The following is a 17,797-nucleotide window of genomic DNA, read 5'->3' as shown; positions in this document are numbered from 1 at the left end:
AGTTACTTAGACATATCCCTAAAACAGCCAGACTCGGAAAATTGGCTGTGAGAGATTTACAAAAAGAGACGTGGAATATTTGCAGCGCCACATGAACGCTCGCGCACAAACGTCTCATAGCATAACTTTTTACAAATTGTGTATATATTGTCACACGGCTTGTGCTGCGTCTAAAATGCCGTTCACAGCCACCACGGTGTTGGTGCCTTCCAATTTCGCAAGGAGTCAGATGGCGCTGTGAATGATCCGTAGAGGACACGAATTCAACATCCTCGTCTGGCCATCAAGAGATGGATTTACTGTAGCTTCCTCGAATCGACTAAGCCATACTCCAGTGTGGTTCCTTTGAAAATGAGATGGTAGGTTCCTGTTCAGTTCTTCGCCAATCTGTCGTCGACAGGACTTTATAAATACTAATATTGTTTCTTTGTTTCCCGATGAGGCATCTCCTGATATCTAAAATATAAGAATCAAAGTGATAAATAAACAGACACTGTTTTTGCGACAGTGGTATTGCGTGATGGCTATGCTATTCCTTATGTCTTCATCAATATTTCCGTGTGTGTGGTGTGTAATTGCGGCAGTTAATTACATGTTTCTGTGCGTCCCCCACATGCTTGCCTTTACGCAGCTCGTGGTGAGAACGATTGCTGAAATGGTATACCAAAGTGAGTGCAGGTGGAGCGACGATTCTCCTAAATGAGTTCAAAATTAATATCTACAAATGTTGTTTGAATTACAGACAATTGTATGTGAGATTCTAATCTCATTTCGTTGTGTGAGTGTGTGAGAATTAATTGTTGATCGTACTTGTGTCGAGATGAACTGCTGAAAGCTCAGTATCTGGCGTTTTAAATTACATTACTGTGGAGAGGATGGAATGTAAAAAAATATTAAAATCATCGTAAGATTTCTCGCTACACCTGTTTTTTATTATTTGTCTATAACAACAGTTAACCCCCTGTAAGCAAAAATTGTTATCGTTCCTCATTAATAATTACCCTTTAGAAGTTGATATCTACAAATGGCCGTAAACACGCAGTTTCGCAAGTATACACAACAGTTCAAGCCTAGGGTCTAAGTTACATAACTACCAAATTAATTCCTGGAAAAAAAAAACTCAAATGTTCGAATAAACATTTGCAACTTTCATAAATTAAGACACATCTGTGTTTATTCTTCGAACACGTTACTGAGCGAGAACGATTTATAAAACTGGCGTAAAATATACGTCAGATTCAACTTCAAATCTAATTCACATTGTTTAAACAATACCAGTACCCGAGGGACAAAATGTTACACCATTAATCGTCATACTCGAGCTTATGGTATCACGAAACGACTGATTACGTTCATGTCCTTCTAACACCTCGAATATGTCAAAAACGTACATCGGCTCTAGGGTAGCATGATGTAAGCAGCCTTCGTGTTCGAGAGACAGATGCGAAGAACAGCTGTCTCTGCGTTCCTGTTTACCGAAGACATTCACGCCTCCGACGTACCTCTTCCACCTGCCCCACCTCTCCGGCTGTGCGGGCCACGCGGCGTGAGAGCACACACTGAGGGTCTCTTTCGGTAACCTGAAGAGCTACTCTTGGATCAATGGAAATTTGAAGAAAAGCCTAAGCTGTTGGTACTCATCTGAGAACGTCATGTTATCAGCCAAAATACACCTTCCGGTTTTCCTACTACGGCTTTGGCTCACACAGCGGAAAATACTGATACACATTTATTATAAATACTGGTTCCTATAAGTACACCCATAGAACTGTTATTCACTGTTCTTCTGCTGCGAAGGACGTCTTCCGTAATAACATACTCTTTCTCTGTAGAAGGCACATTACGTGTCATCACCGCTTGACAAATGAGGGCTCGATGTATCGTATGACAGGCAGTGGAGAGGCATTTGTTGCCCATTTCCTTGAAAAATACAGTTAGACGTAACGAGAATAACGGCACCAAAAGTCGTGTGGGTGGACTGCATAACTCCCTACAGTAAGTATAATGCTCAGATTAGCCACTAAACAATGAAGTCAGGTTTGAGGGCTACATGACTTTCAAAGTGCTATCACCTGTTTGGAATCTGCCAAAACTTGTTACTGTACGATGTAAAATTGATTTTTTTCCTTGTGAAATGATAAAGCGAAAAGGATTATATGAGTTATATCATGCAGTCACGAAGTAAGACACTATAATTTTCATAATATATTTCGAGGGCGCAAATTACATGTGTTAATGCAAAGGCTCTGGAGCTCTTCATTTCTGATGTTCCTGCACACTGTCCAGAATTTTACGAAGCTGTCTGCCCGTTACAATATGTGTTCATTAGCGAACTACATAGTTCTGATATATGTGCTAAGACTTTACGCTGAATTAAATGGTGGTGAAGGAGTGCATTTCAAGAGAAGTCGGACTTAACATTCTTCCTCAGAGTTCACACGAACTCTAAGGATACTGCTCCTCCAAACTCCTTGCGGAAAAGTAAGTGCCTTGTGGGGTTGGTGGTGAGCCTCAGTACAGAAATCTTCTGCAATTTCAAAGGAGGTCAATATTCCGAATATCTGCAAGTGCCTACGCAACAAGGGCTTTTGTTGAAGACCCAAGTTTCGTCAAGTATTACATGCTGACGAACTGAGACTGAAGTTCCTGTATTGAATATGTATGTACATTTCAGTTACATCTGCATATATGTATTGGATAATACTTTACAGTGTGGAAAAAATCGACTTATATCTCTGACCTTGCGCTAATCTCTTTCACATAGTCCGCAAACAACAGATACTGGTAAGTGATTGATGTACGGAATTGTTTCACAGCGTCTTCAAAGTACTGATCCTACAGCACTCAACTGTAGTTTGCGAATAAAGCGTTGTCCCTCCTCCACCTAGTCCTGTGCAAAATCCCTCACCACCTAGAAAACATTCTGCTACTTACTGAAGCTACCGGTAATCCGTAAACTCTATGCGGCAGAAACGAACAGCACTCAGGAGCCAGTCGTGCACAAATACTGTAAACAGTTCCTTTCGCAGAGGCATCACACGTTCCCAGAATTTTCCCAATGTATCAGAATTGTTCATTTGGTGCATATGCTATTGATTTCATAATGTTGCTCTTGCAAACCGAATTTATGGAAGTGACTCAATTACTATACCACTAATTTTATACTCGAAGACAAATAAAATAATTTATATGTCCCACTACTTTTCATTGGCCTCGTAAACTGACACGCGTCCTATATAGCGATGTGCTGATCATAAGCCCCTCCGTATCCGCATCCAGCGACTCTTGTGGGCTGAGGATGACACGGTGGCCTGTCGGTACCGTTGGGCGTTCGTGGCCTTTTCTGGTGCAGTTTAGTTTTTAGTGGTTTTCATTACGATCAAAACTGCTTTTACTCGCCTACTTACCATTACAGAAAAGCGTCTCAGTTAATCACTGATATGATACGTTAACATATATTAGCAACAGTTTTTGCCCAACATGCTACGATCCCGCTAGATCCTAACCAGATAAAGGAAGAATCACAACATTCTCACTACAGCATGATGTCGAGGTCAGTAGAAACGGAGAGCAGTCTGTAACTGCACAAGGAGTAAGACAGAATGCCGTCATGCCATTGTTTAAGGAACGGTCTCAGATTTGCCCAAAGACGCAGAGAAATAATGCAAATCTAATTTATGGTAGCCGTAAGACTATTCGCTCCACCTACGCCTAATAGACATATATGTCTTAAGCACAGAGCCTCATCAAAGGCTGAGGGTATCTGTTAGAATTCCATCAAGCTAGTCATATATCAACAAATTTTCATAATTAGTCGACACTCTGGAATGGTTGTGAACGCCACGCGTAATTATAGAAGTGTTCGTTAGCATATGCCTGTGATGTACCTGACAGTTCGTGCGTTTCACGTAAGCTGTGTCTCCTAAATCAATGTTGACACTTTAGAGAGAAGTTCCTTACACTTCACGCATATCGTTACATTCTAGATCAGAGTGTTGTCCTGGATATTGCAGCAGGTAAAGTTCGGTTAACGTTAACTCTAGTGGCAAAAGTGAGTTACTGGTGGTTTCTTTCAGTTTCTAGGATTTTCCACGCTCGAGATTGATATGATTTATATATAGCACTCCGTCTTCAGGCCACAAGTGGCCCATCGGAACCATACAACCGCCGTGTCATCCTCAGCTGAGGACACAGATAGGAGGGTCGTGTGGTCAGCATACCGCTCATATGATATATATAAAAGCAAAAAATTCAGGAATGATCTGTAGCAGCAAAATACACTGACGGGAAAAATCGCAACACCAGAGAAACAAACCCGACTGCAAAGGAAAATCAACAAACAGACAATACGAAGTGTGATTTCCGATGAAGAATGAAGGATGAGATCCGAGAGAATGAAGAAGTACTGGGCTGACAGGAAATTGAAAAATTCTTTGTATAAAGTTGGCTAGAGTGGTCAAATGAAGGCCATAAAATGTAAATAAATAAATAAAATGAAATTTCGACAATAGATTTATCTAGCTAATATATTTAAGCGATTAAAACTGCAAGATCACAAGTTAATGAAAGCGCGAGATAAGCCATTATAAATGTGAAATGATGCTACATTAAGTACCAGTGTAACCACCAAAATGTTGAATGAAGCATGCCAACGTGCATGCAACGAGTTGTACAGGTACAGGATGTAAATTTGTGAATTGGAGTTACATGCTTATTGCATTTGTTTGGTCTATGCATGGACGGCGAACGCGGCTTGTGGATGACGCTGGTGCTGTACTCCAATAGTGTCCCATAAGAGCCCTACTGGAGACAGATATGGTGATGGAGCAGCTCAAGACAACATACCGACACTCTGTAGCGAATGCTGGATCACAATAACGGTGTTACCCTGTTGGAAAACGTATCCTACAATGCTCTCCATGGTTGGCAGAACAACAGGTCGAATCACCAGACTGACGTACAAATTTGCAGTCAGGCTGCGTGGGATAGTCAAGAGAGTGCTGCTACCGTCGTAAAAAATCGCACCGCTGACCATAACTCCAGGTGTAGGTCCAGTATGTCTTGCACGCTAGTGGGTTTATTGCAGCCCCTCAGTTGGCCTTCTTCTAACCAACAAACTGCCACACTGGCACCTAGGCAGAAACAACATTCATCAGAAAACAGAGTTTCACTCTATGCCCTCTCGCTTAACGCCAGTGACGTTGCCAATGGTGGTGTTTTGAGGTCGTGGAAAGCACTCTACAGGCTGTGTGGGTCGGAGCTGTTCTTGAAGTAAACGATTTGTTACGGTTCGTTATGTCACTGCGATGCCAGATGCTGCTCAGATTGCTGCTGCAAATTCAATACGATACACTGCAGCCATGCGCTGAACACGATAGTCTTCCTTCTCTGCTGTGCCACGCGGCCGTCCGGAGCCAAGTTTTCTTGCGACCGTACACAGTCCTGGCGACAGCTGCCAGCAGTCATCTACAGTGGCTACATTCCTGTCAAGTCTTTCTGCAGTATCGCAGAAGGAACATTCAGCTTCTCACAGCCTTATTACACGACCTCGTTCAAACTCACTGCGGTGTTTATGATGACGTCTTTGTCGCCTTAAACGCATTCTTGACTAACACAGATTCATCACGTCTAATCTGAAAGATAACTAACACTCACGACCGTTATAGCGTGTGTTTAAGGCAAACCTAATTTTCTTCCGCATAGTGAAGCCACCGCCATCATTCTTATGCCACTAGCGCGAAATTTGAATTGACATTATGTTTCATATGTAGAATCACGCCTACGAACTTGCGTTTATGTCGCACAACATCTTGTTGGTGTTGCGATTCTTTTCTTGTCAGTGTAGATAAGTAATATTTAAAATTCCGGCTTCTCGTGAACAGATTTAATTCACGAAACGTTACAGTGGGATCGACGTCTGTTTTTTGCTTTTACTATACGTGGCTACAGAATGTAGCGTATGCATTTCGCATTTTTTGCGTCGTAGATGGAGTACTTTCCGTTAACTGCGTACTACTCCTTTCTATAGGCTATGTTGCACCTAGAGTTTTCCCATTGTTTAACGGTCATCGCTAAAAACCTAAGCCTGGTATTTTCATTTCTTTATTACCGGCTTGGGATGAATATGTTCAGAGCGTCGTGGATGACGGAATGAAACTAGGCCACGATTGTTTTATAGGAATCGAAATGGAGCCAAGTTTACTCATTTCGTTTTCGAAATAATACGTTAGCAAATGTGACGACCACATTAAAACACCTTACTCCTCTTGATAGATTGGCAATTAATATCGCAACAAACCTTACTTCTACCGATATTAATATGTCTTTGACAGATTTTGTGCCAGCTGCAGCTAAATCTGGAGACTGATAAAAGTATCCAGTTACTTATTTTCATCTATATTGTTCTGTTCCAAAACCGACAAACAGTTTAGAAATTCGATTCCGTTTTCTAGCAAGTATTCGTGTCCAGTTTAATTTCCATGCAGCAAATTTCTGTGAGAGACCAAATGCAAAACTTGGTTGGGAACGGTTCACCAGATAAACACTTCAATCTGTATACACTTTTTTAATGGAAATACTTTTTCTATGAGCCGTTCCGTACTTGATTTGGGAACTCTTAAGCATTTGTTGGGAGTTCCTTGAACGTCGCGTAACCTAGAAAAAGCCGGTAAGTGTAATTACGGATATGTAACAAGTATAGACGCATCGTGAAAGAGACCAAGCGATGTCGGGCATTAGTCAGCACATTGTACTCCCATTCGGGAGGACGGTGGTTCAATCCGACCATGCACATTTAGATTTTCCATGATTTTGCTAAATCGCTGCACGCAAAAGTCGAGATGATTCCTTTCAAAGAACACAGCCGATTTCTTCCCCCGTCCTTGAAACAAACCGAGCCTTTTCTACGCCGCTAATAACCTAGTCGTCAGTTGCTCGTTAAATTCTAGTCTTCTTTCGTTCCTTTTCCGTGGAAGAGTGATTCTAAAATAAAATTATGCGATCCGATGCGATCTGCACATGAGTACACTAATGTCATGTGTGACTACAGATTTTCCAAAAGGAAACACTCTTATTCTATGACATTTACGAACAGTTCTTACAAAGCTAAAAATGACACTTACTCCATTTTTGGGTTAAGAGCAAGATCCGATTCTACCCTTCTGCTTTGACTCTTGACTTACTGTGTGACCTCCTGAGTTTAAAGTGCGAAGCGGCCTACTATTAAATGTTATGTCAGGTTGTCTTAGTAATTGAATTAATCTGTTGGTAAACTCTGCTGTTTATTCGAAATATAGTGTGATATACGAGGATATGGTTGAGGTGGAACCGGAGAGCACTGCTCAAATTGTTGTTAGAGAAATTAGTAGCGAATATATTTTTATTTTTGTTTTGACTAATATTTGCCTGTTTCTTTTCGTGCTTGGCATGATATCCGAAGATAAGTTTAGGCAGGAATCTAAGAGCACAATTTAAACTGTTGCGAGTGAAACGATTAGTGATTATAATTATAATGTTGTTTCTTACAATTACTTTTGTAATGTGGAATTTTTGTTAAGGGATAGGTTACCCAGGAACCTACGTAGCACAAATAATTGTGACTGAAGCGAATAATGATTTTATTTATAATCCAGATTCTTACAATATATTTGGCCGAGTTTTTCCGATGTGACGTCCAGGAGGCGCGGCGCAATTGAAATGACTTGCTTTTTAGAGCTCGTATTGTCATTAATGGTGGCTCAATAGTGTGGTGAATGATTGTGTTCGTGACCTGGTTTGTAGTAGTGGCTTAATTGAATTGGATATAGTCCTTAGTAGTTACTGGTTATTTATTGTTTTTTTTTGTTTTGTTTCCCAGCTTGTTTGCGGCTTGTTCATTTGTCATATTGAGTGCCTATGTTTCTCGTTTGTTTTGGAGTTCTGTTTGATTAATGTGTGGTTTGCAGTTCAGTTTTATTTGTGTATGTGTGTAATATGTTTTGTGGCCCGTGTTAATTAATTTGGAAATGTCTACGGTTAGTAAGTTTGTTTTATGAGCATTTTAATTTAGTGGTGAGATTGCAGTTAGTCTGTCGAAAGAAAATGTCTTCGAAATGAGAATTTACAGATTCATTTGGGCGCTGAGTAGGGGGTCGGGGTCTTCATCGATTTCTGCTTTTCGGCTTGTGCAAATGAATTACAATTGCCGTAGCAGTTTTTATGGTTGTGTGTGAGGATTTTTAAAATTGTCTTCGTTTGAGGTATGTAGGTCAAATGAAATAATAGATTACAGTTGTGAAGTTTTTGATTTATTTGTTACTCTATTGTAGGGGAATTCGTGTGCACAATTTTTCGATTATGTGGTTCTTTCGTGTGGGTTATGTCTGGCATCGCTGTCTTCGTTTGAACTACATCTGTCCATTGTATGCTGTGATTCAACTCGTGTGTTTTATATACTTTTCATTTGGTTCAGTCTGGAGGAATTTGTTTTGCTATTTTTCGATCATGTTGATTGTCGGCCTTTAGTCTTGATGCACATGTATTGGGTGAAGTCGTGTACACTTGGTGCAATTCAAGTTAGCATTTACAAGTAAGCGTGGACTTCCTCTTACGGTGGATGTTTCTGTTTGTTTGCTTTTCTTTCTGGAAGGGAAATTTATTTCAGCTGATTGTTTTCAGTACTGTGCTTCACTACTTTCGTTCTCAGTGATTTGTTTAGGTAGCGATGCATGCGTTTTCGTTATTTAGGCCTAAACATAAATTGCGGAGTTGCTTCTTATGATTGGTTTTTCGGTATCACTGTCTTTGTTGAGCTATGTAAGTCAGGCGATTATTGACAGTTTTTCCGTTTATTCTGAACTAATTTGTGTCTGGGCTGTTTTTTACTTATATGATCCTTTGCGATGGGGATGTATGGAATCATTATCTTCGTTTGAGCAACATAGACCTATAGTAGGCTGCGATTCCAATTTGTTTCTGTACCTTGTAGCTTTATTGTGGAGGAATACCTTTCTTTTATTTTAACAAGTAGTTGTTTGGTGGGGGGTTCTGGTATCGCGGTATTCTCTGAAGTATATAGGTTAAATGATGATTTCTTTTTGTAATTTCTCTAGTATCATTCTTTTGTATATGTGTACTTCGTACCAAGGTCATCCCATGACTTATATTCGTCTACGGTAAGATGAAATTCTACTTGTCAGCTTTGAATCGTGACGTAAATGTCCTACGTTGTGTGAAGTCCTATATGTTTGTTGTATTTCATGTTAGTTCTAAGACATGCTGCGATCATTTCTTTTTGTGGAGGCTTATGTTTGTAATTTAGTTTGTGTAAAAGGTGTCCAGCCTTTCGGAGTGATATTTCACCTACGGATATTTCCTTATTCACTTGTAAGGTTTCTTTTTCAATATCTTCGTTCCTCAAATTGTAGATCGCTTGTATGTTATTTGTTCTCATATACTTGTTCGTTTGAATAGTGTTTGGCTCTTTCGTAGTCTCAAAAACGGTGTGTTTTTTGGATTTCGCTCGTGATTTAATAAATTTCATAATTTTATTTTTCTGTTACTTTCTAGTATCGTAGGTTTTCAGTTGTCAGCTTTTTGAGCACATTTTTCTTTGAAATAGAATTGTTTCTGTTCATCGTTTGTTTCTATACAGTTTTTCGTTGGAGGCGTCTTTTTAGGCTCAATTCTTTGCAGAAGGGTTTCATGTTGTGCATTCTTTTCCTTATTTCAGAGAGTATGTTGCATTTTGGTAGTTTTTACTTTTTTGTTTTTCGGTAACGAGCTGCTAATTACCTTTTCAACTTTTTATTGGTTATTAAGAATGAATTTTGGATATTTGTCGTTCGTTTGTAGGTGTAGTTTCGTCTGTTAGACTGATTTCGCGATCTTTAGACAATAAAACAGGTGATGATGTCTACAGTCATATTAGATTTCTAGGATATATTTGCCTCACTACAAAACTCGTTAGTTGTCATTAATATAACGAGTTAATGTAGTTTTCCAGAGTTCTTGCGTCTCAGACAAGGACCTCTGCATGTGGAGATGTCATCACGATAACATCAGGAGACCAGATGGTTGAGGTTTCTAGTTCTGGAAATGTAGGTCGGACTTGCGTGACACTGTGCGAATGACTTATTTTCGGACATGTAGATATCGTATGTGGATTTGTGCTCATACTGCTGGGTATCTAAATTTCTGGTTCAGTGTGTACGTTGTCTATACATGGAAGGTATTCGTAAGATGTCATTGTTTCAGGCGTATGTGTGGAAGTGTACCAGCTTGCGGGTGTGTGTGTGTGTCTTTGTATTTGTTTCTACACATTTATGTGTGCATTTGTCTTTATGAATGTTCGTGTGGGTATCTGTTTTTGTGTCTGTGATCTGTAGGATTTTCGGTGACCAACCTAAATTTGTTTGCATTGGATAACGCTTGGTAAGTACTTTTAATACATTCTTTGTTTCATTTAATTTAGTATTTCGTTTCTGAAACGAAATTTCTTTCCATTCATGATTAACAAAATTGTTACCCGCTATTATCATTTGCAGGGCTATGTTTTTGGCATCGAAACATGCGCTTCAGTTATATAGATCCGACGAAAGATTGCGATATTGCTTCCCTTGTTTGGGATTACTGTTTACGGTATAACAGTCTTCGTTTGACCTACAATGTCAAGAGAAAGGCTCCATTCCGACTGTTCAGTTTTTGTATTTTTGTGTTTGGTATATTCTAGATATATTTCTGCTTATAATTTTAGATTTTCTTGTTGTATTGCTGAGAGGATTATCTGGTATCGCTGTCTTCCTTTGAGTTATATAGGTCAAGAGAATTATTCGAGTTTCTTATTTACCGTGTATTTTAGTTCCATTTATTGGATGTCTTTGTATGTCCTATTTTTTGATGGCTTGATCGCTCTGGAGTTTTCTTAAGTTTGTTAGACTTTTTTTTTTAAGATGTCCTCCCCCAAAGCCCCGTCATTCCCGCAGTTGTCTCCTTAATTTCATTTTATCTGCTGATTTATATAATTCGAGTGTTTATTGTGTTTGTTTTGGATCGTCATGGTATATCTTCTAGTAGGATATAATGGGCCCGTTATTAAATGTCATCTATGATTGTCTTAGTAACTAAAGTAAATAATCGTTTTCCGCGTAACATGAGGTCATCGGTCAAAGCAGATGGTCGGAATAGGACCCTCCTATATTCTCATTTCCCTCAATAATTTTCGTATACATTAATTTACCATTGATAATTTCCGGGGAGCTAAGTGACTGTTTTTTAATTACTTGAGAAAGAGTACAGCAACTTCTTATGTGGCCTTTTTATACGAAGACGCGTTTAGAACTCTTAATCGTGTATAGTAAATTCATATATTCATCATGTAACCGTTATGTCCACTGCATTTTGTGTATTGGAATATTAGAATATTCCCTTGAATATCTTGTGTTGCGTCAACACCCACAGGTAAGAGACATTTATCGGTTGTAGTGTAATTCATCAGATATTCGAACTTTTTTTTTCTACATTTCGCTAACTTTGGTTGGAAAACTGCACTACACGCTCATTTTTTGTTTGTCAGATTTTGAAACGCTGTTTATGCATTCGAGGGCGATGTAGTTACTTTGTTGCTATTGCACAGCAATTTCTATTTACATTTACGTAAATGGTAAAGAGAGGCTAAAGAAGTATTTTACAAATTTTAACTCGAAATGTGTGAAAGAAAGCTGATGGGGTTTTCACGTGGTTGACAAAGGCCTATATGTCAATCATCCATTAACAATTGGCTATGAGTTTCTTGGATTTCTTGTCCCAGTAGATTTGTGCGTAATGTCGATCTTTCGGTGACTTCATCTCCACAAGTTAATAGCATAGAGCCGTCTCGAAGTCGCAGAATTTCTATATGCTGCCAGAGATTATTTCAATTTCTACAATCTACGTACATTGACAGACTGATGATTGTGTTATCAGGTGGACAACTCAGCTTATTTCTCTGTTGCTTTTCAACAACCCGTTTCCATGCATCATAATGGATATAGCAGCTGTGACAGTTGTTGCATTTTCTGATGACAAATCCTGCTTAGGGGTAATTTTTATTTTTCATCAACCATAGTTCTGCGTTTTTTTCTTGAGGTTGTGAACAGGCAGCTGTAGAGTCGTCGAAATCATGATATAAAGGACAATTCAGCTACCCCTGTCGCTGGGGTTTACGCAGCCCGCAACACCTTCAAACACTACATGTGAGATTTTCATATTCTCTCGCTCACTAAGTGCAAACTGCTAGTCCTACAGAAGAAATGAACTGGATCTTTTTGTAGGAAATGTAATGTAGTTAAATTTAATATGGGAATACGTTTTCGCTGGAGGCCAGTTTTCGAGTTATTCATGAAATGGCGTTTGAAGGTCACTTTTATTCATTTTACTTGAATAATTCGTAACCTTCTGCCACTAGGGAAAATGTTTTCTCGTAAAAATTTTATCTGCATTAAATTTCCTGCAAAAATGTCCTATTCACTTTTCCTGTAGGACTAATAGGTTATGCATAGTGAAAGAGAAAGCAAAAAAAATTTTCATGTGGTATATGAAGGCTTTGCAGGTTGGACAACACCCAGTGGTAACGATAGGTAACTCACCGGCGTATAATATGGCGCCTGTGCTCTCTACAGTTTGAGATTACATTGAGATCTGATGCGGCAAGAAATCCGTGAAGCATTGATCCACGTGTAGTAATTGGTCACCATGAGAACACAGTTCACTTTGCAGCACTGCTGCTGCGTTACCCATGTTCTTGTTCACACTTCCACACAAACTAGCGTGCTATCCGCGCGCAAATAATCTCACATTAGCATTTTCCTGCGCTACCTGGCACTTGGTTTCATAAAACGACGCCATCATGCTTGGGAACATACACGCGCGATGGTTGCTGCTGTTGTTTTCGTGTTCACTCCAAAGAATAGTTACATGCAGCGCCCCACACTAGTTTACCCTGCGTCAGCCTTTGTATCTCTAAATAACTACTGCTGCGTACATTCATATGAAAGTGCTCCCTTTAATGAAGCCGTTACCGCATTTTACAGTTTCGAGCCCCCCCCCCCCACTTCTCTAAGAGTCATAATTTACAAATCCTTCGTACTGTAGTAAGTAACCTATCAAATGATCTCGTCTTTCAATTACGATGATATTGTTAATTCTTTTATAAAGTTGTGTGCTGAATAAAATTCTATACAGCTTTAAAACTAGTTACATAGCATGTAGATCTTTAGCCCATACATCGTCAGTAGTGATCATCTTATAGCTTGATTCGGCTGGTCATTTTACCGTGGAACCCATGATATTCACATGCGAAACTGTCGTTCTTTACTTTTTTAACAATTCTCCCTGTCCTGAAAATGGAAATTTGTCTTAATTGCCAGTAGTTTGATATTCAGAAAGACTGCATTTGAATCAGTTTGTTGCTAATACTTCATAATTTAATTTCACTAGCTTACCATTTTGATCTTCAGAAAAAGTCTATTTTTCCAGCACAGATTTTTACAATTTCAGCAAAGACTGGAGCACACATAAAGTTAATGCTGTCATTTGAGAACAGAATAACAAAATCTATAAATCGTCTATTACAGGACCAGCTATAGGCGACAGTCTGAAAAGTTTCCAGGTACATCACTCTCACATACATTTGATCGTCAAGGATCACATAACAGTTGACTTTATGATCTACGTTTTACTGTTTTCTACGTTTCAAGTACCTTGTGCCAAGAAATATTGTGTATGGTAGAACTGTTAAGTGTAATAAAAAGCAATGGTTAAGTTACTCGGCGCCTTAAAGATAATCAGCGTGAAAAACTAATTTGTTTCGATGTGTGTCCATATTCACTCACAGGATCTGGCGCAGCTAATGTCATAGTTAAGTTTAATTGTTAATTTATTACCCCGACGCACGTTTTAATTAATTTATTTATTGAACATGCCTACAATATGAGTAACCAAACAGTAAGTCATTTTAAAGGTATAAAGAACGCAGGTTTTATTTATTATTCAGCTGTGCACAAAAAATATAGGTCATCGTATAAGGCTAAGTCGTATACTCAAACTAACAAATACTGAAAGTCTCTTTTCAAAGGAGCTTGTGCAACAAACTATAAAACAACAGTTTTGTGAACAGCTGCACTTATCCATATGAATATTTCTTTAATTTTTTTATTGGCGTATATAATATATAGAATGTAGAGTTTTCTACAGATTTTTAATAAAATCCGTTTTATTAAATTTTTTGTACTCTAATAACCAATGGAAATGTGTTTTTAAGGCTGAACTACTTGTCAAATGCATTGATAGCTGGGGTTTCAATCAGTGCTGCGCACCTGGAGAAGCATGTTCAGCAGGGCGTACGTTCCGTTGAGCACCTGTCGGCAGAAAAACAGTAAGTTAGAACAGTATAATGGGCTAATGAATGAAATTCGCGAAATACAATTTTCCGATGACATGTAAAATATTGAAAGCAACTTATTAAAGATTTGAAACATTTATTTCTTAAGTAATATTGTGTCCTGCTTATTACGTATGAACGCCTATTTTCAATCTTTTTGTAGTTACGTGCATGTTATTTTTATCGTATTACAAACAACATTTCCTATAGCGTTAGGCTGTCATGTCTACTTTTGCAGCTCGCTGCATATTACGTATTTAGTTGCAGAAGGAATCCGTTGATCAAACATATGTGATAACAGACGACTATGTTGTGGAATTTTTTCTGTAATAGATCAACGTGTGTTGGTGAAATGACATTCAAACACACACCAACTTGCTTACTATTAATGAGAACATAGCTGTCGAATAACGGGATATGCTGTATCAGTTGTACAAACAATCTGAGGAATAGTAGGTACTCGGATCAGTGAGAACCTTATCATCACCTACCCAATTGTCGGTGTGGCCACCTATGGCACGGATAACAGCGGCGACGCATCATGGCTTGGAAGCAACGAGGCCTAGGTAGGTCGCTGGAGGGAGCTGGAACCACATCTGCACACACAAGTCACCTGATTCCCGTAAATTCCGGGGAGGATAGGGATGAACAGTGATATTACGTTTAGTCACACCCCAGATGCGTTCGAGCGGACTCAGAAGTGGCGTGTTGCAGGGCCAGCACAACAACTGTAACTCCCCACTGTGATCCTCGAAACACCCCATCACACACACACATCACTCAGATAGATAGCGCACCTTTTCCATTCTAAACTCTCACTAATACTACAGGTACTATGTGCGTGTCTGACTCGCAGTCATCCTCGCCATGTTACGCTGCTATCGCCTCGACGGATTTAAATCGCTTGTACATCGATAATATCACACTATCACTCCTAGCGTTATGACATGTTGTATTATCTTGTCGCAAAATGCCACTGCCGTCTTGGAGCATGGCCTCCACGAAGGGGTGTACACGGTCTGAAACTCATGTACGATACTTCTCGACCGTCATGGTGTCTTGCACAAGCTCCGCTGGACCCATAGATGGCCAAGTGATTGTTCTCCAGAGCATAATGGAGCCGCCGTCAGATCGTCTCTCTCCTACAGTACAGGTGTTAAGGAGCTGTTCACCTGGAAGGCGATGGATAAGCGTCCTCCCATCGGCATGATGGAGAAGGTATCGCAATTCGTTAGGCCGTGCAATGCTCTACCACAGTGCCGATGTCCAGTGCCGATGGTCACGTGCCCATTTCTGACGTAGTAGCTGATCTCGTGTTGTTAAGACCTGTAGAACCACGAGCCGTTAGCTGTAGAAGCCCCTCAATACGAGTGTTCATTGCGCTATGTGTTCAGACACACTTGTACTCTGCCCAGCAATAAAGTCTAATATAAGTTCCGCCGCCTGTCCTGTTTTCCTACTCTTCGCAACCTAAGATATCCGACATCTCTAATGAGGGATGGCGGACCAACCCCACGACATCTGGACGTTGTTTCACCCTGGCTTAGCCATTTTTGAAGACATTCTCCACAGGACTCTTCGAACACCCGACAGATCGTGCAGTTTCCGAAATAATCGTGCCGAGCCTATGGGCCTTTACAGCCTCAGACGACCAGAATTGCTACAGAGTGGCTCAGAAACACTCGTTTGCTTTGTGACGGCTCCCTAACCCAAGGTCCTCAGCGGTACTTTTGGGGCAGCCACCACAAATTGTATAAAGCGTGATTAGTGACCAGGATGTCTCTTGGCGAAACATAATTAATGACAAGAATTGCGGCAGCTAGAATGAAGAGATAACTTACCTTTATTTCTGACGAAACGTGCACCAGCAGTACAAGTCCAAGTAATATCCAAGAGTAATCCATGTACTGAGCCTAGTCGAATACAATAGCAAATATTACACTGCAATGGCTCCGCTATAATCTCCACGAAAGGCTAGCAAAAGACAATCGACAATAGACTGTCCATCTCGGGGCCAGCGCCTCTCCTTATATGAAAAAGGCAGAGGGCACTGCGGACCCGAGCTCAGCCATGGCGCGACCTCTTCCGTCGGCGGTAACGCCCTGAGAAGCCGACGGCCGCGACAGGAACTGTGGCCAGCGATGTCACGGTCAGGACGCACGTTGGTTGGTTGGTTGGTTTGGTCCGTGGATACAACAGTTTGAGCTTAAACACTTCGAATGGTCACCAAACTCCTCAGATAAGAACATTATTGAGAATATCTGGTATGCTATTCAACGCGCTGTTCAGAAGAGATCTCAACTCCCTTGTCCTCTTACGGGTGTATGGACAGCCTGAAGGATTCATGGTGTCAGTTCCCTCCAGCACTACTTCAGACATTAGTCGAGTCCATACCACCTCGTGTAGCGGGACTTCTGCCTGCTCGCGGGTGCCCTATGTGAAATTAGGCAGGTGTACCAGGTTCTTTGGCTCGTTAGCGTAGTTACCCTACCGAATTACGAGGAAAGGCAACCTTAAATATTATTTCTGGATGGCTTAGCACATATGTGATAGGTATAGGCCTTTTCAGGAGAAGGAAAGCAATGTGGTACTTGTGCTACTCCATCCAAGAGCAGATAATTAGCACTGCAACTATCAGATGAGAAGAAAACTTACTGGAATAGACTGAGGCTACATTATGTACGTTCAAGAATTATCTGCCGTTTGCCAACCTGAAGCAACGTCTGTTTCGAGAGCTGGCACGTCTTGCCCACTGTGATCTCGACTGGTCTGCCCACCATCGTCATCAAGATGAGCAGGTCGCGTTTGAAGTGAGAGTCGCAGTTGATCCAGCCACAGCTGAAGGCCGAATGAGACAGCTTCTCGCCCTGGAACATTGCAGGTCTTATTAACGGCGAATAACATGGTAAAACTTTTTACACTCGGTTCCATATGTGAACCAGCGCGTGTGCCTCAAAGGTACAATTCGCATTATGGCATTTATTAAGTTTCCCAATGATTTTTGTGTGGATATAGATTCTGCGAGCCGAATTTAAAGGAACACCTGCGTAAGATCACTTACATGATTAATGTTACACTTGTGAACGTTTATTACGGTTGAGTATTAACCGAAAATGTGATTGCACTACAGTAGCAGATTAAATCCACTCCTACCTGTGTATAAAGGACGCCATTCAGTATTGTTTGTTTGTTCAGTATTATTTACTTGTGATAACAACACCAGCTGCTACGCCCTAATTCACACTGTACATGAAGAAACATATTGTTACTTGGAGCTGACGCATGTCTGACCCCACATAGCTTTAAACAAAATAATGTTAATTAAGTGTACCAGGAAACATGGCTGTGGTCAGTTGATTACTAACATCGCTAGCTGCTGCCTTCACAATAATGTAAGACTGA

This window comes from Schistocerca cancellata, chromosome 1 (genome assembly GCF_023864275.1).
Source record: "Schistocerca cancellata isolate TAMUIC-IGC-003103 chromosome 1, iqSchCanc2.1, whole genome shotgun sequence".
Taxonomy (NCBI): domain Eukaryota; kingdom Metazoa; phylum Arthropoda; class Insecta; order Orthoptera; family Acrididae; genus Schistocerca; species Schistocerca cancellata.
Note: the sequence above shows the minus strand (reverse complement) of the source record.